General features: G+C 49.1%; 1 long non-coding RNA gene across 2 annotated transcripts; it reads right to left on the bottom strand.

Moving 5' to 3' along the window:
- LOC106505191 lies at positions 5,549-22,370 on the bottom strand. 2 transcript variants are annotated; one of them, XR_001299355.2, is made up of 4 exons: positions 22,285-22,370; positions 17,509-17,658; positions 11,417-11,792; positions 5,549-6,295 (listed from the first exon to the last, which is right to left on the bottom strand). It is a non-coding gene; the product is annotated as an uncharacterized LOC106505191 (long non-coding RNA). The 2 variants fall into 2 exon arrangements; XR_002336408.1 differs by lacking the exon at positions 5,549-6,295 and adding an exon at positions 9,105-9,877.

The raw sequence follows: 24,294 nt of genomic DNA, 5'->3' as shown, positions 1-24,294 counted from the left end.
AGTGACCCAAGCCACACCAATGACAACATTGGACCCTTAGCCCACTGAGCCACACGAGAACTCCAAGAATGTTAACGTCATGTTTTATTTCCCACTCATTTAGTAGCGTCCATGACTAGGTTTGGGGTGCAAAGGAATTTCTGGAAATTTACTTCAAAAAAAATTGATGCACCATGCCTTCTTAGTATACACTCTCATGAGTCAAGAATGGACTCCAGTTTTCAATTTTTCTACTTTTTAAGTCCTTGGCAGTTTGCTCCGCACAGATGACACTGGATCCTACTTTATACACTATTTTATGATGATTCAGGCAGATTCGGGTTATCAATATCTTTAGGAGGGTTGCATCCTTTGGTTATTACAGAGCATAGACAATGCTGCATGAATAATTTCTAGCCTAAATGGATGGTAACTGCATACTTCCACTTGCCGAGGCCAAGCTTTCAGAACCATTCTTGATTCCTCTCACATTCTGCATTCAGATCCACCAGAGACAGCTTCTGACTCAACCTAACAGAATAAATCCAGAAGCTCCCCCAGGCGCATGGCTGCACTTGCCATCCTGGAATGAGGCACAAGACCCATGTGTTCTCAGCTCTGGTCCTCCTGCCTCTGCCCTGATTCTCTTTCCACACAGTAGGCACAGTGTCCCATTTAGAGCATGTGTCAGATCGCAGCACTCTCCTGTCCGAGCCCCGCCACGGCCCCTTCTCGCTCAGAGTTGAGAGCCAAGGTCCCAACAACGGTCAGCCAGGCCCACACGCCTTGCCCCCAACTCCACACGCTGCGCCAGCCACGCTGCCCCCTCCATCCTGCCTCCAGGCCTCTGCTCTACTGTCCAGTCACTCAGCTGGTTCCTTCACCTCCTTCAAATTTCAGCCTAAATCTCACCTTCTCAGTGAGGCCTGTTTTTTTTTTTTTTTTTTTCCTTTTTACGGCCACACCTGCAGCATATGGAGGTTCCCAGTCTAGGGGTCAAAATGGAGCTGCAGCTGCTGGCCTACACCACAGCCACGTCAACACCTGATCTGAGCCATGTCTGCAACCTACACTGCAGTTCTAGCCGATGCCAGATCCTTAACCCACCAAGCGAGGCCAGGGATCGAATCCACATCCTCACAGACACTATGTCGGGTTCTTAACCCGCTGAGCCAAAACCGGAATTCCGAGTTACGCCTGTTCTGAACATGGTCACTTAGGATGGCAAACTGCCCCGTCCACAAACCCGCTCTGCCAAACAGTGTCAATGCCCCCAGCCCACCTTCCTCCTCCTCTCTCCAGAGCCCTCAGCACCTGCAGCAAACTAGAGAATGTGCCTATTTATTACAGTTGTTATCTGTATTGTCTCCAAACTGGAATGCACCTTCCTTGAAGACAGGGGTCTTTGTTCTGTTCCCCGTGCATCCCCAAACCCGAGCACCGTACCCAGCCCACAGCTGGCACTTGGTAAAGACGTACCAGAGGCATCAATCTACCTAATGGAACAGCATCACATGGCCTTGCTGGTGAAGCCTGTGGAGCTGCTACGGCCCAGTCACGTCTTACCTGGGAAAAGACCAGGGGCCAGCCTCCTCCGAGCTGAGTCTGTTGTCTTATAGATGCATTCACGGACTGCTGGTTAGGCTTCTGTTTCCCTTTTTTCCTTTTAGCACCTGTAATTATCCTGAAAGACAATTTCAGTGTGTTAGTAAATTGAAACCGTTTTCTAATATGGGTGATTTATTCTGATGTATGTGCTTTTCCAGGCTTGCAGCTGGGCTGGCCTCTTGCGTAGGCCACACATGTAGTGTTAGGTAGTTAGAAGTGTCCAGGGAAGCCAACGTGCCCCCAAATATCTTCCTACTGGTGCGGCAGTCCACCAGGAGGTTGACTGGGGGTGGGGGGAAGTTAACGAAGTCTGTGATGACTTCAACCTGGGGGAGGAAAGTCTTGATTGTTCACTGTTAGCTAAATCCGAAAGGGTGAGAAACAGTCTGGAAATACATTAGAGAATGAATTAAAGTTGGGAGCATGAAAATGCATATCATGGCAGTGGCTTGTGGACAGCATGTCTGCCAATCACAGTGCTGTTTTCCTTTCATGCCCTTCAGAACAGGACGTCAGCGGCTGGTCAGGTCAGGACTAGGAAGTGTGTATATGTCACAGAGGACAGGTCAGAAGGCAGCACAGTGGCACCTGGGCCACTCTCTCTGGGCTCCCTGAGGGCTGCCTCTCAGGTGAGGCTCAGTTTAGAGAACCAACAATTTATTTATATATTTATAAATATATATTATATACATATTTTTTAAAATAATTTACAATGTTCTTATTTCTGCCATACAGCAAAATGACCCAGTCATACGCATATATACACATTTACATTCCTTTTTCTTATATTATCTTCCATCATGACCAATCCCAAGAAACTGGCAATAGTTCCCTGTGCTGTGCAGCAGGACCTCATTGCCCATGCATTCAAAATGTAATAGTTGGCACCTACTAATCCCAAACTCCTAGTCTATCGCACTCCCTCCCCGTCCCCCCCGCCTCTTGACAACCACGAGTCTGCAGAGAACCAAACATTTAGAACAGCAGTCATCTTCCAAACAGCAAAAACTTCTGCCTACATTAAAAAAAAAAAAAAAAAAAAAAAAATCACCTGGTGACAAAGACAAGCACAGCAGTTTTTGTTGGAAGGATTCTCCCGGATCTTCCTGATCCATCTACTGGGAAGTTATGGGAATGAATCACTTCATTGACCTGGGATTGACCTGGGATCGACTGCCCCTTCAGCCTTGCCCAGGGCACTCAGGCTGGCAGCGTTCCTACCAGACACACATCCGACTCCTACACAAAGGAGGAAGGGAACACCTCGGGCCTCGGAGGCCGTGGGTGAGGAAAACGAATCCTGGAGCGTCCTCCTTTTCTCTCTAGAAAGAGCAGGGGCTGGAAGGGCGCTCAGTGAAAGTGGGGACACCGGTTTGGACGGTGGCACATCTGTGGTTTCTGAAGCGCAGGCTTGTCCACAAACGTAACTTCTCTAAGGGAACGTCCTTCCGCTGCTTCTCCCGGTTTGAGGCTGGGGGTTCTGGCAGGGACCTCCACCCGCCTTCATTAGGCCGCTTTCACCAGGGCGCTCAGGCAAGGCCTCCGCTCCGAAGTCGCTGAAGCCTTGGGTCCATCGAAGGCCTGCCTGGCTCACTTCGCCGAGGGCGGAAGTCCCGGACTTACTTCCCAGCGTGTGCCAAGCCCAAGCTGCGCGCCCCAGAAGCTTCCAGCGCCAGCCCCTCCAGGACCTGGGGGCGGGGCCGCAGCAGGAAAGGGAGGAGCCTGGAAGGCCCGGGGAGGGGCGGAGCCTGGACTGAGAAGGGCGTGTCCTGGGTAGGGCCTTACCTTGGAGGGGCGGGGCCTCGATTTGAGCCGAACCCAGGGGAAGGCAGAGCCTGGGGTGGGGTAGGCAGGGCTAAGCCAGTCCGGGGAGGAGACTTACTCTGGGGGGCGGTGCTGGGTGGGCGTGGCCTGGGAAGGGGTGGGGCCTGACTTGAGAAGGGCGATCCCTGGGCAGAGCCTGGACTTGGACGGCTATGATCCCTTGCTCGCTGTTGCCTCAGGTCTTGTCCCCAGCTACTGCGCTGGGAATCTGATCTGGAAGGGTTTCCTTGTGGAGAGAGTGCAGCAAGGATGATGGGCTCTAGCCTTCTTGTGTGTGTCCTGCTCTGCTGACAAACAGAGACAGACTAGCTGGTTCATACAAAGAAATGACCCCCATCTGGGGGGCCAGGCATTTTCCCACCACCACCACACTCCTGGCCAATAGAGTAATCAGAGAGACACCGGCCCATTAGGGATGAGCTGCCTTTCAGGTGAGTTGAATTGTGAGACCTTCCACGAATCAAAATGCTTTTAAGTGGCTATGGTTTTAAAAATCACGAAAGTTAGAGTTCCCATCGTGGCTCAGTGGTTAATGAATCCGACTAGGAACCATGAGGTTGCAGGTTCGATCTCTGGCCTCGCTCAGTGGGTTAAGGATCCAGTGTTGCTGTGAGCTGTGGTGTGGGTTGCAGATGCAGCTCAGATCCCGAGTTGCTGTGGCTGTGGTGTAGGCCGGCAGCTACAGCTCCGATTGGACCCCTAGCCTGGGAACTTCCATATGCCTCCAGAACAGCCCTAGAAAAGACAAAAAAAAAAAATCGCGAGAGTCATACAAGTTTATTGCCTTACAAGTCAAAATAATGCTGTTGTATATGGAGTAAAAAGTGAACCCCCCCTCCCTTTAAATCCTTTGCCCTCCATTCCCACTGTCCACAGGTAAGCGTTGTTGAAGGTTTGCTGCCTCTTTCTGGAGCTTTTCCTGTCCATTAAGTGAGTGCACACATTAAACACACTTATGGTATTTTTTTCTTATGTACATAGGGCTATAGCTTATATACTCAAAGCAAAGCACTGTGCCAGGAGAGTGTTCCTAGCAATATTTGATCCATCTCATTCTTTTCAGCCAGGGCATATCATTCCATAGTATGTATGCAACCATGAAAATGTTTGGTGGCTGTATGAGTTTCCTAGGGCTGCTATTAAAAAAAAAAATTACTACATTCTTGGTGGCTTAAAACAACAGAAATTGATTCTCTCACAGTCCTAGAGCCTAGAACTCCAAAATTAAGTTGTCAGTGGGACCAGGCTCTCCTTCACTGCAGCTTTGCCCCAGCCATTGGTGGCAGCTTCTGAGCAAGTGCCCTTGGTGGGAAGGAAAGTGTCCCTGGAGACAGTGCAGTCAGCCCAGGTCAGGGCAGGGTTTGTGCCTGGCGGGGAAGCTCCATTCAGTTAATCCTGGGTCGTGTTTGATAATGCTTTACCCTGAAGGAAAGACTGACCTTTAAAAGAAAACATTTTCTAGCATTTAGTGAAATTTTTATAACTTAATATTTTGTATTAGAAGCAAGATGTAAATATTACTGGCTCGTGGGGAAAACTAAATTCCTTTTTACTCGTGTGCACAACACAGTGTAAGAAGGGAAGGGCTCCAGTGGATGGGATTCATGCTTCTTTCCCAAAATAGGATTAGCAATGAGGCCATATCTGAAATGGACAGTCATAGAGATACACAACACTGATGTCCAGTACTGTTGCGAGGCGGTAAGATGCTCTGATATGGGTGGAGGAGGGGCTGGAAGCAAATAGTGTTTGGCGAGAGGAGGGGCTGGTAAGCAAAAGACTAGAACCTGAGTCAGTAAAGACAGAACCATGATCTTCAGAAACTGCCTTCTTGGGCTGAGTCCCCTCTCCTCCTCCAGAACTTGGACAGTGACCTAAACTCTGTTCTCAGCTTCTGCCCTTAGGATTTAGGCACCCTGCTGTCATTCTCACAGAGTGTTTAAGGATTAATCAGCGTGCAGCTGTACAGCCTGGTCCCTAATGCTCATGAAGGGGAGCATCATGCAGAAGGAGTGGAGGAACAGGGGCGGGGTAGGGGGTTGAAGGAGGATGCACCAGATGGAGCCTCAGAGGCAAATCTGGGTTTTGAACAAGCCCAGTCATGGCAGGGGAGGCTAGAACAGCGTCTATTGTTAAATCAAGAAGAGAAAGTTTAATCAGTGATCACCGAGGTTTTCGCCGTCATTCGCCCCCGCCTCAACATACAAATCAATGTAAATGACTTCCCCTGGAAAAGAATCCCTCTCTGGCCCATGCTTCCCTTCCACCACCGAGTCCTCGCTCCTCATCCACTCCTGACTCCAGGGAGGGTCCCGCGTTTCCCTCCTACATCCACAGCAGGACTCCAGGCAAGGGCTGCCTCCCACACCATCTGCGCCTGCTGTCTCTTGCTCTCACCTGCGCCTGCTCCGTCAGGCTTCACTCCATGAAGGCTACCTATGTCGGGGTCCCAGGGACCTTCGTGGGGCTACACCAACCCACAAATCTTAGTCCTCTTTCTTGACCGATTCGTGGCTCTTATCACATTCAATTCCTCCTCCTTACACGGTTGCGTTCAGTTGGCTTGGGGGACACCACCTGGTTTTCCCCTCTGTCTCTGGCTGCTGCTTTGGAGTCTCTGGTGTTGTTCGTCCTCACCGCCAGCCCCCACGGGGGTGCAGGGGCAGTCATGGATCCTCGTCCCTTCTGGTAACCTCCTCAGTCTCCTGGCCACCAGGAGTGCCATGTCTCCCAAGGGTATCTCTCTGGCCAAACTTGTCACCTTCATTCCCAGTTTATGGCCAACATCCTAGATGAACAAGTGTCTCACCTCCAACTCTTTTTTTTTTTTTTTTTTTTTTTTTGGACATAGGAATAGCAACTTTGTTTACTTTGTCCAGGAAGGCTATTAAAGAGGGGGAAAAACAAAACAAAACAAAAAAAACCCTTACTATTTAGACTTACCTTCATTCACAAAACAAAGGACATGTTAACATTTTAAAAATAGAAAAGGCATAATCTCCGAATTAAGCCTCCGACCCCGCACTTTCCCCCCAAACTTGCTACTCCCATGACTTATTTCAGTAAATGACAACTTTATGCTTCCCGTTGCTGCTTTGGGTTGAATTGTGTCCCCACATTTATATGTTGGAGCCCCAAGCCCCTTGCAACTGTATTAGAGAAAGGGCTTAAGGAGAATTAGGGTTAAATGAGGTCGTAAAGGTGGAGCCCTGATCCCACAGAGCTGGCGTCCCTATAAGAGGAGGAAATCCACACCAGAGATCTGTCAGCAAATCCTATCTTCAGAATCCATCCAGGCTTTACCTGCCGGGCTCATCACCAGCAGCGTTCAGGCTGCTGGATTATGGCAATAACCTCTTAGCTCACCTTCCAGCACTGGATGGTCACACCCCCACCCCAGGCTCTGCTCAAAAGAAAAAACAAAAGTAGCTAGAGCAAACTTGTTATTTCATTTCATTTATTTTGTATTAGAGTGTAGTTGATTTACAGTGTTGTGCTAGTTTCATGTGTATAGCAAAGTGATTTAGTTGTCCACATATATATCTATTCCTTCTACTCCTTTTTTTCCCCCCTTTTTTCAGCTGAACCCTCAGCATATGGGAGTTCCCTGGCTAGGGATCGAATCCAAGCCACAGCTGCAACCTGCACCACAGCTGTCGCAAAGCTGGATCCTTAACCCGATGCGCCACTGTGGCAATTCCCCTATTCTTTATCAGATTCTTTTCCCTTACAGCTTATTACAAGATAGTTGTCATGTAGCTGAGTGCCGTTTTCTGTGTATAGAGTAGGTCCTTGTTGTTTACCCGTTTTGCATATGGCAGTGTGTATGTTAACCCTATGCTCCTAATTTATTCCTCCCCCTTCCCCTGTGGTGAGCATAAGTTGGCTTTGTCTGTGAGTCTATTTCTCTTTTGTAAATCAGTTCGTTTCTATCATTTTTTTTTTTTTAGATGCCACATATCAGTGATATCATATTTGTCTTTCTGGGTCTGATTAGTCTAATCATCGCCAGGTCCATCCACGTTGCTGCAAATGGCATTATCACCAGAGCAATGCTTTTACTGCTGAAACAGACTGTGTCCTTCTGAGCCCGAGCACCTGCCCTGACTTCTTCACTCAGAGAACAGCCTCCAGGCCCTTACAAGTTCTCCATCCCCTGCAGCCGGATCACCCCACCCCCACTCCTTTCGGTCCCCGGGCTCTGGTGACCCTGCTTTCCAGCTGTTTCTCACATGGGGTCCCACAGGCTGCGTCCTTCTCTTGCATGAAGCCTTCCCTGGCCACCCTGTTGGGATGGCGGCCCCACCTGCTCCCCTGCTTCCCCTCCCTTTGCAGACTCGTCTTCTCTGTCACCATCTAACGCTGTAGGCGATTGCATCTTTGCTTCTTCATTGCCAGTCTTCGGCCACTAGACTATGTTCCCGAGAGTAGGAATTGTTCTCTGTGTGGCCCATCACTGTGCCCCCAGAATTCCAGAGAGCAGCACCCACTCTATTCATTGAATAAATGGATGGATGAATGAATGTCTGTTTCTTTACATTTTTTTTCCAGAAAACACTCAACCTTTTGAAATAAAGCGGCCTTTAACGTTGGTTCCTGAAACTGTCTCTAAATAACGAGTTTTATTCTTTAAAGAGTCATTAATTCCACTGCTAATGAGCCTCACAACTGGGTGAATCTAGGCAGCTGGAGCCAGAGGATCACCTCATGTCAGCTTGCTCGTCATGGCAAGCAAAGTCTTATAAGGAAAAGAAACAACTTGAAGCCCATGATTATAAACCTTAAGGAAAAATAACATTCTAGTAGTATTTTTTTGAAAGTAACAGTTGAGGAAGTTCCCGTTGTGGCACAGTGGAAATGAATCCAACTAGTATCCAAGAGGATGCGGGTTCAATCCCTGGCCTCGCTCAGTGGGTCAGGGATCCAGCTTGGGTGTGAGCTGGGGTGTAGGTCACAGATTTGGCTCAGATCCCCCATTGCTATGGCTGTGGTGTAGGTCGGCGGCTGTAGCTCTGATTCAACCCCTAGCCTGGGAACTTCCATATGATGTGGGTGCACCCTAAATAGACAAAAAAGAAAAAAAAAGTAAAGGTTGGGAGTTTTCAAGGATGCTCCTAAAGACAAACTGCTTGAGGCACTTAGTTCATTTGGAAGAGACTCGGTTTTTCTACCATTCGCCTGGTACTTTAAAAGCCTTACTTTAGGGAGTTCCTGTTGTGGCTCAGCAGGTTAAGAACCCAGCGTAGTCTCTGTAGTCTCTGTAAGGGTTGAATCTCTGGCCTTGCTCAGTGGGCTAAGGGTCCAGTGTTGCCACAAGCTGCAGCAAAGGTCATAGATGGGGTTCAGATCAGCTTGCTGTGCCTGTGGTGTAGGCCAGCAGCTGCAGCTCCAATTCAACCCCTAGCCTGAGAACTTCTATCTGCTGTGGATGCAGCCTTAAAAAAAAAAGAAGAAGAAAGGAGTTCCCATTGTGGCACAGTGGAAACAAATCCGACTGGGATCCCTGAGGATTTGGGTTCAATCCTGGCCTCATTCAGTGGGTTGGGAATCTGGCTTGCCGTGAGCTGTGGTGTAGGTCACAGACGTGTCTCCGGTCTGGCATTGCTTCGGCTGTGGTATAGGCCGGTAGCTGCAGCTCAGTTTCCACCCTGAGCCTGGGAACTTCCATATACTGAGGGTGGGGCCCTAAAAAAACAAAACAAAAAAAAGAAAAGAAAAGAAAAGAAAAAAGCCTTCTTTAGGAACATGGGGAGGGTCCATCCTTCTGGGGTTGGAAGAACCCTTGGAGAAACAACATGTGGATTTCAAACAGTCCCAGTGGTCTCCTTGGGACCTATTTGTAGGAGAAAGGGAAATCGCCCAGCACCAGCAGTGGTTCTGATGTCCCACCAAGGTCCAAGCGTGCTGCTGAGAGCACTTGCCCGGGATGTGGGTCACAGGCAGCCTGGCCTCAGGCCCCTTCATCTCCCGCCAAGCCAGCTCCAACCCCAGGAGGGAGCTCCAAGCTCTGCCAAGAACTGTTATTGGAACACCACGTTCTGACAGCTCCTGCCGAGACTGCTGACAATCTTTGCCTCAGAATCTCCTCTTCCAGGAAAAGCCTTCTACAGAACAGATTTAAAATAAAGTCATAAAAAGTCTTCTTTCTGACAGAGAGGCAGGAAGAGCCAGGGGCTGCCTGACCTTTGGCGAAGGGTCAGCCTGGGCCTCCTGCACCATCTTGCTTTAGTGCTGGAATTGACCCTGGTGGCTTCTTCCTCGAAGGCCAGAGAGTGTAGAGTGTGATAAGCATACCCGTTGCCTCTGTTCCTGGCGGAGGTGGGGGACGTGGTTACGGAGATGCAGGTGGTCGCTGAGCTTGGCTCCTGCCAGGCTGGACTCTGAGGGCTGCTTGCCTCCAGCTCACCGCTTCAGAATGCTTCTCCTGTTGAGTGTCTTTCCACAGCAGGCTGCTCATAGTTGGTGACTTCAATGTGACATGGAAACAGGGTAAGAGATAAGCCAAATGGGTGTTTATCTAGCATCCGTCTTCAAGAAACACGAGGCACTTCACGCAGGGGACGCCCTGAAGTCCGATCCCCAGGTTGCCTTCTGTTCCCCAGGTAGAAACGACTTATTTTTTGGCATTAATAATATTACTTAAAATAGTCACAATGGGTGTTCCCATGGTGGCTCAGTGGGCTAAGAACCTGACATAGTGTCTGTGAAGATGCAGGTTTGGTCTCTGGCCTTGCTCAGTGGTGTAAGGTCCAGTGCTGCTGCAGGTTGCAGCACAGGTCACAGATGGGGCTCAGATCTGGTGTGGCTGTGGTGTAGGCCTCAGCTTCAGGTCTAGTTCCACCACTAGCCTGGGAACTTCCATCAGCCGCAGTCACGGCCATTAAAAGAAAAAAAAGTCACAAGGGTGTGTGCCTCAGGTTTAAAAATTCCAGCAGTGCCAAGGCTTTGTAAAGCACCACAGACATGGCGCCAGCAGTGCCTCCCCCGCCCTGCCCTCCTTCCCTTTGTCAGGGACTTTTAGTTGTACCCAGTCATGGTTCACGTCCACATTCTTCTCTAGAAACCCAGTGACATCTGGCACCCTCTCTGTAGACGGATTCTAAACATTTCAAACATAGCCAAGTCATGGAAACAACCTAAATGTCCGTTAACAGAGGAGTGGATCAAGAAGATGTGGTACATATACACAATGGAATATTACTCAACCATTAAAAGGAAAGAAATAACGGCATTTTTAGCACATAGATGGACCTAGAAATTATCATGCTAAGTGAAGTCAGTCAGACAATGAGACACCAACATCAAATGCTGTCACTTACATGTGGAATCTAAAAAAAGGACACTGAACTTCTTTGCAGAACAGATACTGACTCACAGACTTTGAAAAACTTATGGTTCCCGAAGGAGACAGGTTGGGGTGTGGGGGCATGTACTGAGGGTTTGGAATGGACATGCTGTAACGTTTGATTGTGATGATTGTTGGACACCTACAAATGTAATAAAATTCATTAACTAGGAGTTCCCGTCGCGGCGCAGTGGTTAACGAATCCGACTAGGAACCATGAGGTTTCGGGTTCGGTCCCTGCCCTCTTGCTCAGTGGGTTAATGATCCGGTGTTGCCGTGAGCTGTGGTGTAGGTTGCAGACGCGGCTCGGATCCCGCGTTGCTGTGGCTCTGGCGTAGGCCAGTGGCTACAGCTCTGATTTGACCCCTAGCCTGGGAACCTCCATATGCCACGGGAGCGGCCCAAAGAAATAGCAAAAAAAAAAGAAAAAAAAAAGAAAAAAAAATTCATTAACTAATAAAAAAGATAATGTACTTAGGAACATATAATCCTATCCAGATAAAAAATTCTGCATTGGATATGTAACATATAGACAGATGCATAATTAAATTTCAAGTCATATTTTGTAATTTGAAATAAATAAACAAATAAACATTTCAAACAAACAGTGTTTGACACACACATGTCAAGGTCTTTTAAGATCATGAGGCTCTAACTCACCCAGAGCTGTGTCCCTGTGTGATCACCAAACGAAACTCTGGCGCGGCCCCTCCAGTTATCTTCCCATCATCCCCTTGGGGGGAGCCGTGCAGGCAGTGGCAGATCCCGTCGTGTAAAGACTTCTCATTCTGCACGTACCGTGTGGCTCCAGACCAGGTTTGCAAGACGCATGCAGACGTTGTGCAATTACTTGGAAGGTAATTACTGGCTAGTCTTGCTGATGCCTTGCAATAAGAATCAAGGAGAAAGGCTGCACAGCTCAACCACGTCAGGTCACCGGGAGGCCCAGAATCTTCTCTCGAGCATGAGTTTGGAGCAGATGGAAATGCAGGCTTCTGGGTAGCTGTCAGGACCTGTTGATAGCACCTTGCAGAAGCTGCAAAAATAAAAGTGGAACAATTTTCCAAAGCCTTGGACAGAAAAGGGACTTTTTGATCTGATGCAGAAATCCTTCTGCAAAAACAGTGGCACTGAAGCAGCCACACTGAGGCCAATGAAGCAGGACCTGCTTTCAGCGTCAGAGGCTGTGGCCCCAGGTGGACCCGGGTTTGGTCGTTGGCTTTGTTCCTTATGAGTTGTTGGGTCCTGTTATCTTTCTGCCTCTCTGTAAGCCTCTTTCTTAAGGTACAGGGGTACCTACCCTACCTTTCTTGTGAGGAGCTGAACCTATGTGCCCAGCAGGCGGTGCACTCAGAGGGGTTAAACAGCTGGCCCCCTCCTCTCTCCTCCTCCACTGAGTGAGGCCAAGGATTGAACCCTTGTCCTCATGGATACTAGTCGGATTTGTTTCTGCTGTGCCACGATGGGCACTCCCCCTCCAGTTTCTACTGAGTGTGGAGAAGCAGGAGCGATGCCAGAGAAAATACAGCTCTCTCAAATGCTAAAACCTCTGTGTGTGTGTGTGTGTGTGTGTACGTATACATTTCCATTTAAAGTCAAGTGACAATAATTGAAGTAAAGGAACATTTTTGATAGGTATTAATGTAGACAAAAAATACCCTGAAATGCACCATCATCGTTAGGTTAATGTTGCGGTTCAGAATTAATGAGTGATAAAATTACTCTTTTGCTTTTCAATTCACTTGATGCTTTCAAGTCTGTTTCTATTTTTACAAACTCACTGAAATACTCAGAGGAAACTCTCAAGGCGCCTCCGAGCTTACTTTTGTTATAATAATTAAATGAAAAATAACAGCCAGTTGCTCAGAGTTTGGACATCCAGGCGCGGATTTCTTCTGGCCTTTTAATAAATTTCCATTTATGACAATGGCCGAAATTCTCTCTTTTTTTTTTTTTCCCTCAATAAACTTTGTATCTAGAAATGTTTAGATTTATAGAATTATTCCAAGGATAGCACATGGAGTTCCACGTTCTCTGTGCCTAGTTTCCTCTTTTCTGAATGTCTTATTTAGTGTGATATATTTTTCACAAATGGTGAACCAATATTGATCCATTATTATGAAAGTTCATACTTCATTCAGATTCTCTTATTTTTTTTTTAATTTTTATTATTTTTTAGGGCCACACCTGCGGCATATGGAAGTTCCCAGGCTAGGGGTCAAATCGGAGCTGCAGCTACTGGCCTGCACCACAGCCACAGCAATGCCAGGATCCAAGCCGCATCTGTGACCTACACCAAAGCTCATGGCAATGCCAGATCCTTAACCCACTGAGTGAGGCCAGGGATCAAACCTGCATCTTCATGGATACTAGTTGGGTTCTTAACCAGCTGAGCCACAAAGGAGCTCCAATATTATCTATCTCCAACCACGGTTATTTTCCCTGCAAGTGGTCAGAGCCCTGGGCTCTGACCTAAGCTAGGTCCCAGTGGCGGGTGACTGAAGTGTCAGGGACTGAAGAACAAATGACACTGTCCAGAGACAGGAAGACTCAGATCCCCGGCACATCCTCCAAGATGGATAAATAAATAAGGGCTGAGGGCGCAGAGGCTGGAGAAGACCCGAGGAGCTGGAGCAGAAGTGGCGCCCGTCGGCCTCGGGTGCCGGCTGGCAGTCACCTCTCCGGGAGCCCGTTTCCCTGTCAGTCCTCATCACCATCACTGCCTTCTTCCTCTGCCTGGCTGTTTCCTCCCTTGGGAAGGAGGGTAGGAGATCGCTTGGTCCTTCGGGGGGTGTTCCCATGATGGACGCATCACTGTGCCATTGCCGCGCCTGTTGGAAGGTGTGTGAAAGTTCTGGTCTGTGTCCCTGTGCTAGGGGACCCCAGGAGGGGCCAGAGGAAGGACGAGTCCAGGCACAGGGTTGGCTGTGAACATCCCTGGACCTCGGCCTGCTCAGAACTCAGATGGCTATCTCATGGGCAGTGTCTGGGCTAGTTGGGGACATGGACAGATCTGCTCCCAGCTGCCTTAGCTGCCTGCTCCCGGAAAACAGCCGCTGTTGGAGAAGGTCAAACCAGCTTCCTGCCACGCAGGCACCAACATCTTAGAAACCACAGACCAGCAGGACTAATCCATTGATCAGCTTATTGATCAGGAATTATGAAGAGCAAGTGACTATAGTTTTGCCTACAATGTGTGCATTTATTTATTTTTTATTTATTTTTCCTTCTTTTTTTTTAGGTCCGCACCCTGGGCATATGGAGGTTCCCAGGCTAGGGGTTGAATTAGAGCTGCAGCTGCTGGCCTACACCACAGCCACAGCAACACTGCATCTATGACCTACAGCTCAGGGCAACGCCAGATCCTTAACCGACTGAATGAGGCCAGGGATCGAACCCGTGTCCTCATGGATACTAGTTGGGTTCTCAACCTGCTAAGCCACAACAGGGCTCCTACAATGTGTGCATTCAAAAGGAGGGTGGGTGTTCCCGTCCCGGCTCCTTGGTAATGAACCTGACTAGCATCCCGCATTGCTGTGGCTGTGGTGCAGGCCTGCAGCTGCAGCTCTAATTCGACCCCTAGCCTGAGAACCTCCATATGTCACGGGTGTGGCCCTAAAAAGACAAATAAATAAATAAAGGGTGGGTGGGATGTAAACCTATTGAACCTGGAAACTGCTCAGCGAGTGTGTCCGGGTGAAATCAGAGTCCTCCCAGACTGAAGCGTCCAGCTGCCTCCTGCCCGCAAGATAACGGCCGATGAAGTATTCAGAAGGGCAGTGTTAGGAATAGCAAACGTGTTTTTGGCTGGTTAGATTGTTCCAAACGAATCCCAGCAGCAAATCGGAAAGCCAGTCCCTCTCTCTTCTCCTGTCCCTCTGGCCATCACCAGCCATTCTCAGCACAGCGCCGTCCTGCTGTTCAATGTGGCCAGCAGGGGGCAGCCTCCTGGGTTGGGGGGTGCAGAGTTTACCTGCCCGCAATCCCTGCCCCACACCCCACCAGTGTGGGGTCCACCACTCAAGATCTTTCTCTTGGGCTTCCTAGTGACTTCAGAGCAGGTGCCTTGAGAGGACCAATGTGTGCCCAAAGGAGGGTAATAGTAAACCCAATTTTTAGTCCAGATTCTGGAGACGCAGGGGAGGGAGCAGGAATGGGGCATGGGGAAGGCTTGGGCGTGTATGTTCCCACAGGAAGAGCAGAAGGAAACAGGAGACAAAGAAAATGCGGGGGAGAAGACACCTGGAAAGACCTCAGGGTAGTGGAGGGTTTTCCCTAAAGAGACATGCAGCCTAAGGCCCCTAAAACCTAAACCCCAGGACTGGCCATCTCCTGGGAAGGCCGCTGTTCCTGTGATGTAATTTACTGGTTACAAGATTCTACTGGGTCTCGTTCAGTTGAAGTAGGATCTAGCTGCACATCTGTTTGTTGTTAAAAGTGTCATCTTTATCCTAATATTCTTCAACTTGAAAGAAATAAATTCTGCATATTGAAGGCGGATAAACTGGGATGGCTCATTTACAACTGCCTTGGCTCAAGTTCAAGGGCGTTATGACTTTTTGCCTAATAAAACCCATGGGCTGTTTTCAGCTACTATAATAAGTTGTTGGTTTTCCATTTAATCTCCTACGAAGAAATTAGAAATTGAACATCTTTATTTTCTTCAGAGTTTTTATACAAGGTTTAATTACATGGTGCCCACCGTATTTTTAAAAATGGGTCACCATTCTGTCTAGCTGTTGGACTCCTCCAAGTGTAGACATGAATAGGGTCAATATTTATTTATTTGGTTATTATTTGTATACCAGCAGGGTGTGTGCTCAGTGGCGTCAACAGCAAGGAAAAAGACATGAATTTTCTTTGGGCCAATTTGTACATTTTGATCTTGGTTTACTTCAACCTATGCCCTTTAGGAGGATGCAATTTATCCATAGCAGGAAGTGACTGAACAATTCTGGTGCCCTTTTTGCAAAAGTAATTTAAAAAGGAGTTTTGGGGAGTTCCTATCATGGCGCAGCAGAAACGAATCCGACTAGGAACCATGAGGTTGCAATTTCAATCCTCGTTCAGTGGGCTAAGGATCCAGCATGGCCGTGAGCTGTGGGGTAAGTCGCAGACGTGGCTCAGATCTGATATTGCTGTGGCTGTGGTGGAGGCCGGCAGCTGTAGCTCCAATGGGACCCCTAGCCTGGGAACCCCCATATGCCGCGGGTGCGGCCCTAAAAAGCAAAAATAAATAAATAAATAAAAATTAAAAATCAAATAAAAATGAAAAGGCGTTTTGCAATGAAAGGGCTGGGCTTCTTGTGGATGGTGATGCCCTGAGGCCTGCCCAGTTCAGCGCTCTCTCTGGTGGCCCCCAGCTGGGCCTGTGAGGGCTGAAAGGTCCCTGTGGTGGCTCCCAGCTGCCAGTTCAAGGCTAGCACGTGTGGACATGGGTCTTGCACCCCAGTGGTGTGTGCTCATGGGGAGGGGCGGGTGAGTGGGCCGCTGCTCATCAGGTGCCCCTTGACTGAGGGGCTGTTGTTGAGGACTAGCCGCTTTCTAGGTACAGGGGATACGGCTGTGAGCAAGAGAGCCTGTTCCTGTCTGGAGGAGGAGGAGGAGAAGACAAGCGGCAGACAAATGAGGAGAGCGGAAGGTCGTGTTTACATGGAGCTTTGGGGAAGGGACGGGAGTGTGGGCAGCGTCTAGCATGCAGCAAGCGGGGCTGTCTGCGTAGGTGTAACCACTTGTTCAGCCTGGCTTGTGATGAGCAGGTGAGCCCTTCTAGCCCGGGGTCACCCAGCCCTCTGGGCGTGCGGGGATGCCAGGAGCATGAGGGAGCCAGTTTGGACGGGAGGGACACTGACTTGAAGGGTGCAAGGGAAGGTACAAGGTGAGGTGACGTCAGACAATAACTTTCTGTTGTTCAAGCCACGCAGTCCATAGCGGCCTTAGCAAATGGACACACCTCCTGGCTGGTCTCCCTGCCTCGCCCTGGCCCCCAGGAGTCCACTTGCAACACAGCAGCAGCCTGAGCCTGTTGAAACGTGATCGTGACACGCCTTTCCTCTGCTGAAACCCCATGGGTTGCTCATGCAGCTTGAGCCATGGCCCACGTCCCCACGCTGGCCACCATCTGGTGTTATGTGGCCCTGCTCTGTCTTTGATTTCATCTCCTAAGTCTCCCCTTTCTCACAAGACTCTGGCCGCCACGGCCTCTTTGTTTTCCCAAACCTGCCGAGCGCGTTCCTGTCCTGGGCCCCTTGTGATTGTCCTTTGCCCGGAACAGCTTCCCTCCAGGTATCAGCATGAACCATACCCAGTCCTCCTCCTTCGAGGTGCTCCTCAGTGCCACGCTCTCAGCCAGGTATTCTGAGCAAGTTACATAAAACAGCAAACCCTGCCCTTGGCCCAACAGTCTCTAGCCCATTACCCAACTTTTTCGTCTTCACGATTCTTTTTTTCTCTTTTGAGGGCCGAATCTGCAGCATATGGAAGTTCCTGGGCTAGGGGCTGAATTAGAGCTGCAGCTGCAGGCCTATGCTGCAGTCACAGCAACACTGGATCCAAGCCGCATCTGTGAACTACGTGGCAGCTTGTGGCAGCGCCAGATCCTTAACCTGCTGAGCCACAGTGGGAACTCCGTCCTCATGAGTCTTACGACTACTCTCTGACCTTCTACACATTTGCTTCTTGGTTGTTTGTTGTCCAATTATTTTTATGGCATAAATAAGCAAATGAATGAAATTTTTGGATGTTCTTTCTACCTGTAAGTAGCCTGCTGTGGTCTGATTTTATTCCAAAGAACTGCTGCTGGGAGTCTAGGGAGGCTGGTGGTGAAAAGCAGTAGGAATGATGTCAGCAGATCGGGCTCGGTGAGTTTCAGTGGGTTTATGAGACTGCAAGGCTCTCAGGACCTGGGAAGCAGCAAGAAATAACAGATCATGAAAGTGGACCCTCTCACCGCCTCCCTTACATGTAAGTCGGAAGGGCACATGCAGCTTGACACAGCGCTCCCATCTTTGCGTAGGAACAAGCGCGGCCGGTTGAATGTCATTAACAGAATGCTGGTGCCTTGAACTGGGGTGCCAGCTGCTACTAGCCATAATTAAAATGGAGCGTTATGGCATAATAATTCTGTTAATGCAAAACCCCCTTGCAGCCAGTGGGAACAAATGAAGGATGCATCTCATTAAATGCAAGCACTTACTCAGACTATTCCATCAAACTCCCTCAATGCCGCAGACGGGCGCCTGGGAGATGGGGGGGGAAACGCACCCCCTTTGATGTGTGGTACAGAGAGGCAGCTGCTCGGAGCCGAAGGAAGCTTCCCCATGTCCATCCTACCTCCCAGGCCTGCGGCAAATGCGGGGGAGGCATGGGAGACACAGCTGCAGCCCTGCGCGGTGGGCTTTCAGCCACATCCAAGGGGACTTCTTGGCCTCTTCACCTCATCAGTCTCTCGATAAAATGTGCAGTGATTAGCGAGCAGATCTGACTTCCCAGGAAAATGGAATGAGAACGGATTGCTGGGGGCCGCTTTCTGGGGCAGCTGTGAAGTCCTATCGGGGGCGAACAACTGATTTCACAAAAGGAGAGCAGCTGAAAGGGGAGCCTCGGGGTGGGGGTGGGGAGTCACTGTCCCAGAGAGCCTCCAACCTGGCACCCGGGAGGGCAGGGTTCCAGGGCCGAGCTGCCAGGTGACAGCTGCGCCTGCAGACCCCATAGGGCCGACTTCCAGGTCGGAAGCTGGAGACGTGTGGACGGTGGCCCCGATTCAGCTGTTTGGGTAATTCTGAGCATTTGGCGTCACATCTGGTGTCAGTGATTTGGTTACTGTTTTACATGTTTCATTTCACGTTGGGTATTAAGGGATGAAGCCAGTCGTCCACGGAGGGCAGCAGGTGTGGAAAAAGAGCCCACTTCTGAGCAAGTCCCAGGGTCACCGGGTTAATCCACTCCTGTGGCTCCTGTAAAAACTGCTAATTGAAGGTGGCTCAGTCCGGGGATGCACAATCCGCCTGCCCTGGAATCACTGTATCCTTCCCCGTGTGCATTCAGCTCCTTGCTGGACTGCCTTCCATAGATGCTACCTAGTACCAACACAGCTTTTTTTCCCCAAAGAGTGGTCAGAACATTAAGTTTTTAGGGTTTCTTGCCCACACTTGAGTATTGGCTCTGTGAAAAGAGGAAACCTCTAATTCGTGATTTGGGTGTTAAGTAACAGATCTGAGATCAGTTTCTGAGTGAAGAGTTGGCCAAAAGTCACGCATGAGTCGCTGTGGCTGTTATTACTGGACAACTCGTGCGGAAGAGCCCGGCCAGGAAAGACCCTTTGCCTGTAAGCAGTGGGTCTCTGTGCAAAGAACACAGCATTTGGGGTTGAACCTGGGTCGTGTCCAGATTCTGCCTCTGGCAAACTGTATGGTTGTGGATGGTTTGAGGTCAAGTGGTGGTGGGGGGGGGCAATGTGAATGAGGTGGGAGACCTGTCCCTGCAGTGCCAACCAGGGGTGTCCCTCATGCTGGGACGCAGGGCTCTGGGGCATCCCTGCCCTCCCCACCCACCTTCCTGCCACCTCCACACCTGCCCGAGTTATCCTCATCTCCCACCTCCTGGCCACCTTCCGGATCCCACGGCTGCGACCTACGGCCCCCACCCCCACCCCCACCCCGGTACAGGTGTCACTGATTTCCTCTGAATTTCACACTCAGGAATGACAGTCTGCCTGTCTCTCACCCCCCTAACTGCTCAGTCGTTTCCCTGAGTAGATTCTTAACCCCACGAGCAGAAACTGCTCCATCCTTTGAAGTAGCCAGAGGGAAAGCTCAAGGAACCCTGGGCACTTGCTTTTCTGATCATGGGGTAGAAAAGGTGGCGTTGACATTGTATGAGTTTTGCAGTGTTTCCCATTGGTCTTGCCCAAGTTGGAATTAAGGTGAGTGCCTTTGATAAAGTGGTGGGACTGTCACCCTCTGGACAGAAGTGGAGGCAACCCTGGGCTGGCAGGTGCAGGGACCGGGGACTGGGGGGAGATGGGTCCTTCTGGCATCTGCAGAGTCCCCTCAGGGCTGGGGAGGGGGGCCAGCAGAGGCCAGAGAGCTCTTGTGTTTCCAGAAACAAGGGGCTTATTATGACTTTTCTTCTTCTAATTCTAAAATATCTATTAAGCTTTCACAATGAGCCAAACACTATTTATAGGATATCTAATAAGATGGTTCTTGCTCTCAGAGTCAGTTTGGGAAGCACAATAGTCACAGTTTTTGCGATCAGAAAGACAATTTTTTCCTGACTCCCGATGGCTGGGCCTGCCCGTGCTGCAGTTTCCAAGTGAATGGACTCGCGGGGGCCACCCTTGGTGAATCGGGAAGTGGGTAGAGCTGGTCTTTCCCACCCAGGTCCAGCTCTCAGGTGCCCCCCACCCCACCCCACCCCTGCCCCAAGAGTGAGCGCCCCACTGTTCATGGTAAGCCCCGCCACTGTCCAGAACAAGCCCTTTCTTCCCTGGGGAGCTCCGCACAGCCCTCTCTCTCCAGACCCCTCAGGGGACACATTCTAAATGAAGTAGCTTTTCAGTCCTAGGATGGTCCATACAAAATTTAGGGCAGCATGCAATCCCACTCTTGGGCATCTATCCGGACAAAGCTCTACTTAAAAGAGACACATGCACCTGCATGTTCATTGCAGCACTATTCACAATAGCCAGGACATGGAAACAATCCAAATGTCCATCGACAGATGATTGGATTCGGAAGATGTGGTCTATGTACACAATGGAATACTACTCAGCCATAAAAAGGATGACATAATGCCATTTGCAGCAACATGGATGGAACTAGAGAATCTCATCCTGAGTGAAATGAGCCAGAAAGACAAAGACAAATACCATATGATATCACTTATAACTGGAATCTAATATCCAGCACAAATGAACATCTCCTCAGAAAAGAAAATCATGGACTTGGAGAAGAGACTTGTGGCTGCCTGATGGGAGGGGGAGGGAGTGGGAGGGATCGGGAGCTTGGGCTTATCAGACACAACCTAGAATAGATTTACAAGGAGATCCTGCTGAATAGCATTGAGAACTATGTCTAGATACTCATGTTGCAACAGAAGAAAGGGTGGGGGAAAAAACTGTAATTGCAATGTATACATCTAAGGATAACCTGACCCCCTTGCTGTACAGTGGGGAAAAAAAAAAAATTTAGGGCAGTAAAGGTCAAATATCAGCAGTTCCATAGAGGTCACCTAATAGATGCCAGATTGAAAGAAACAGGTACATTACTTTGGCTAATAGCTTGTGGAAGCTTGGAAGTGATTAGGAACCCAGACTCAGGAGTCAGGTAGGCCTGAGTTCAAACCCTGGTGCTGATCCCCGGCTGTGCAATGTGGGCCTCCCTTCCCCTCCGTTATCAAAGATATAATATGTACTTCAGACATTTGGTGTGATGATAAAATTTACAACCCAGGAGTTTCCATTGTGGCTTAGCAGATTAAGAATCCAACCAGTTTCTATGAGGATGCAAGATCGATCCCCTGGCCTCGCTCGGTGGGTTAAGGATCTGGGGTTCCTGCAAACTGTGGCATAGGTCACAGATGTATCTCGGATCCCATGTTGCTGTGGCTGTGGCATAGGCCCAAGGCTGCAGCTCTGATTCGACCCCTAGCCCAGGAACTTCCATATGCTGCAGGTGTGGGCCTAAAAAGAAAACATTAATTAATTAATAAAGTAAAATTCACAACCCGGGATGCTTTAATAACTGATGGACATTCCCAGGTGAGTCTTGATGATGCATTGGTAATGGAACGGATCTTGATGGTGTGTCCTTTGTCTGGAAGGCCGGCTGAGTGCTGGGGGCACCCCATATCCCAGCGCCGATCAAAGAGCTTGACATGCGTTAATGTGCGGAACTTTCATAACAGCCCTCCAAGGGAGACACTATTCTTCTTCCCATCTTACAGATAAGGAAATGGAGGCTCAGAGAGGGGAGGTAACTGGCCCAAAGACACACAGCTTTCTAGAAAGAGGCAGATCTGGGTTTCGAATCCAGGCAGTCTGCCTCCAGGGTCCACACATGTAATCTCCCAGCGCCTGGCTTCTCTCTGGGCCTATAATCTACTCAGATAAGAACTGGATTTCAAAAGACTGTCTTATGAAAACATGGGCAAAGGACCTGAACAGACATCTCACCAGAGAAGAGGACAAGTAAGCACATGAAAAGGTGCTGAACATCATGTCATCAGGAAATTGCAAATTAAAACAACCATGAGATACCACTAGCCGCCTCTTAGAAGGGCTAAAATCCCAAACACGGACAACACCAAGGGCTGGTGAGGATACGGAGCAACAACGGAAACTCATTTGTTGGTGGTGGAAATGCAAAATGGAACCGCTACTTTGGAAGACACTTCTGCAGTTTCCTACGAAACCAAACGTACCCTTACCCTTCGATCCAGCCATCACGCTCCCTGATGTTACTCCAGTGAGATGAAAACTTGTGTTCACACAAGAACCTGTACCCGAATGGTAGCTTGATTCATACCTAAAGCGATGGAGTTGCTGTTCAGTAGGTGACAAATAATCTGTGCAGCTCTGTGGCACATCCAGACAACGGGATACTCTCCAGCTCTGAAAAGAAATGAGCTGTCAGGCCACGAATGATATGGAGGAACCTTAAATGTGTATCACCAAGGGCAAGAAGCCAATTGAAGTTACGTGACTCCAGCTCTATGGCATTCAGGAAAAGGCAAAGCTATGAAGACAGTGAGGGGACGGGTGATTGCCAAGGGTTGGGGACGGGAGACCCGCAGGGGATTTTTAGGGCAGTGAAGCTAACTGCAGGGGGTAGGTATCTGTCGTTATACACCTGCTTATTCTACACAAGGATGTAGGATGCTAAGTGTGAACCCAAACGTAAGCTGTAGACTTGGGGTGATAATGAGACGTCACTGTAGGTTCATCAGTTGTAACACATGTACCATCTGCTGCAGAATTGATTGGGGGGGAGGCAGTGATGTGTGGGCACAGGGGTATACGGGAACTCTTTGTGCTGTGAACCAAAAATTGCTCTAAAAAATAAAGCCTAGTGAAAAAAAAAAAAAAAAAAAAAAAAAAAAAAGATTGTCTTTAGGGGCCAGAGAAGACTTTGGACGAACGTTCCCTTTAAGCACCCCTAGGATCTAACTTCAGCGCTCGGAAAGAAAAAAAAATCCCTAACTTCGACTCAGAGTTCACCAGACCAACACAGCACCTTGCCAAAGCCAAAGCTATTTGCAGGTTCACAAGGGAGAATTCCACATTAATACACCATTTTGGAATGTGGAGCTGAGAGATGAGAAAGTTTCTAGATGTGAGAGTTGCCGGAGGAGCTTCCTGCTTGTCTGGGCCCAGGGTTTTCAGGACAAGGCTCTGGTGAATTTAGGTCTTCGACACATTTAGTGAGCGAATGGTGTGTGGGCTCATGTCAGGTACCATCTGTGCTTGAGTCAGAAGTGCTTCAAAAAAATCCAAGCTGTTGGTGAAATCAAGAGATTAAACACATGCAGAAACATGAGTGCTGTGTCACCCAGAGGCCTTCTTCAGACGCATCTGATGTGGAGCTAATAAACTCAGAGGCCAAGAGAGTCACTCTGTGCTTGTCTTCTTTCTTGTGTTACAATATCAAGATGCAGAACATGGAAGTTGGCTCAACAAATTGATTTTGACTAACAATTTCAGGGCCTGAAGGGAATAGCTCCAAGGCTCAAAAGAACTTGGATTTGAAGAAAAATTGAAAATACCATTTGTTTTGTAGCTGAGGTGCTTTCCAGGTTGGTATCTTTCTTTGCCATCAAATCCCGCTTCTTTTTTTTTTTTTTTTTTTTTTTTTTTTTGGCTTTTTGCCTTTTCTAGGGCTGCTCCCGCGGCATATGGAGGTTCCCAGGCTAGGGGTCCAATCAGAGCTGTAGCCACAGGCCTACACCACAGCCACAGCAACGTGGGATCGAGACGCGTCTGCAACCTACACCACAGCCCACAGCCACACCGGATCCTTAACCCGCGGAGTGAGGCCAGGGATTGAACCCACAACCTCATGGTTCCTAGTCGGATTCGTTAACCACTGAGCCACAACGGGAACTCCTCAAATCCCACTTCTGTTCTATCCGGACTACACAAGAGGAGACCTGGCCGCAAGGCTTATAAGCTGGAGTTGTTAAGTTCTGTCTGTAAGACTCTGAGAGCAGAGGCCGTAAGTCTGCTGAGTAGAAGCTCTTTCACTGTCTGTGTAGAAATCCTGGTTGTCAGTGAGAGCAGAGGAAACTCACTTTTTTAGTTCCTGATTTCTATTTTTGTTTTCTTTTTCTTTTTTTCCTTTTTTACAGCCGCACCTGTGGCATGTGGAAGTTCCCAGGCTAGAGGTCGAATTGGAGCTACAGCTGCTGGTCTACACCACAGCCACAGCAACGCCAGGTCTGAGCCACGTCTGCGAGCTACGTGGAAGCTTGTGGCAACACCGGATCCTTAATCCACTGAGCAAGGCCACGATTGAACCTGCACCCTCATGGATACTAGT

Source organism: Sus scrofa, chromosome 10 (assembly GCF_000003025.6).
Source record: "Sus scrofa isolate TJ Tabasco breed Duroc chromosome 10, Sscrofa11.1, whole genome shotgun sequence".
Taxonomy (NCBI): domain Eukaryota; kingdom Metazoa; phylum Chordata; class Mammalia; order Artiodactyla; family Suidae; genus Sus; species Sus scrofa.
This window is presented reverse-complemented; position numbering and strand designations above follow the sequence as displayed.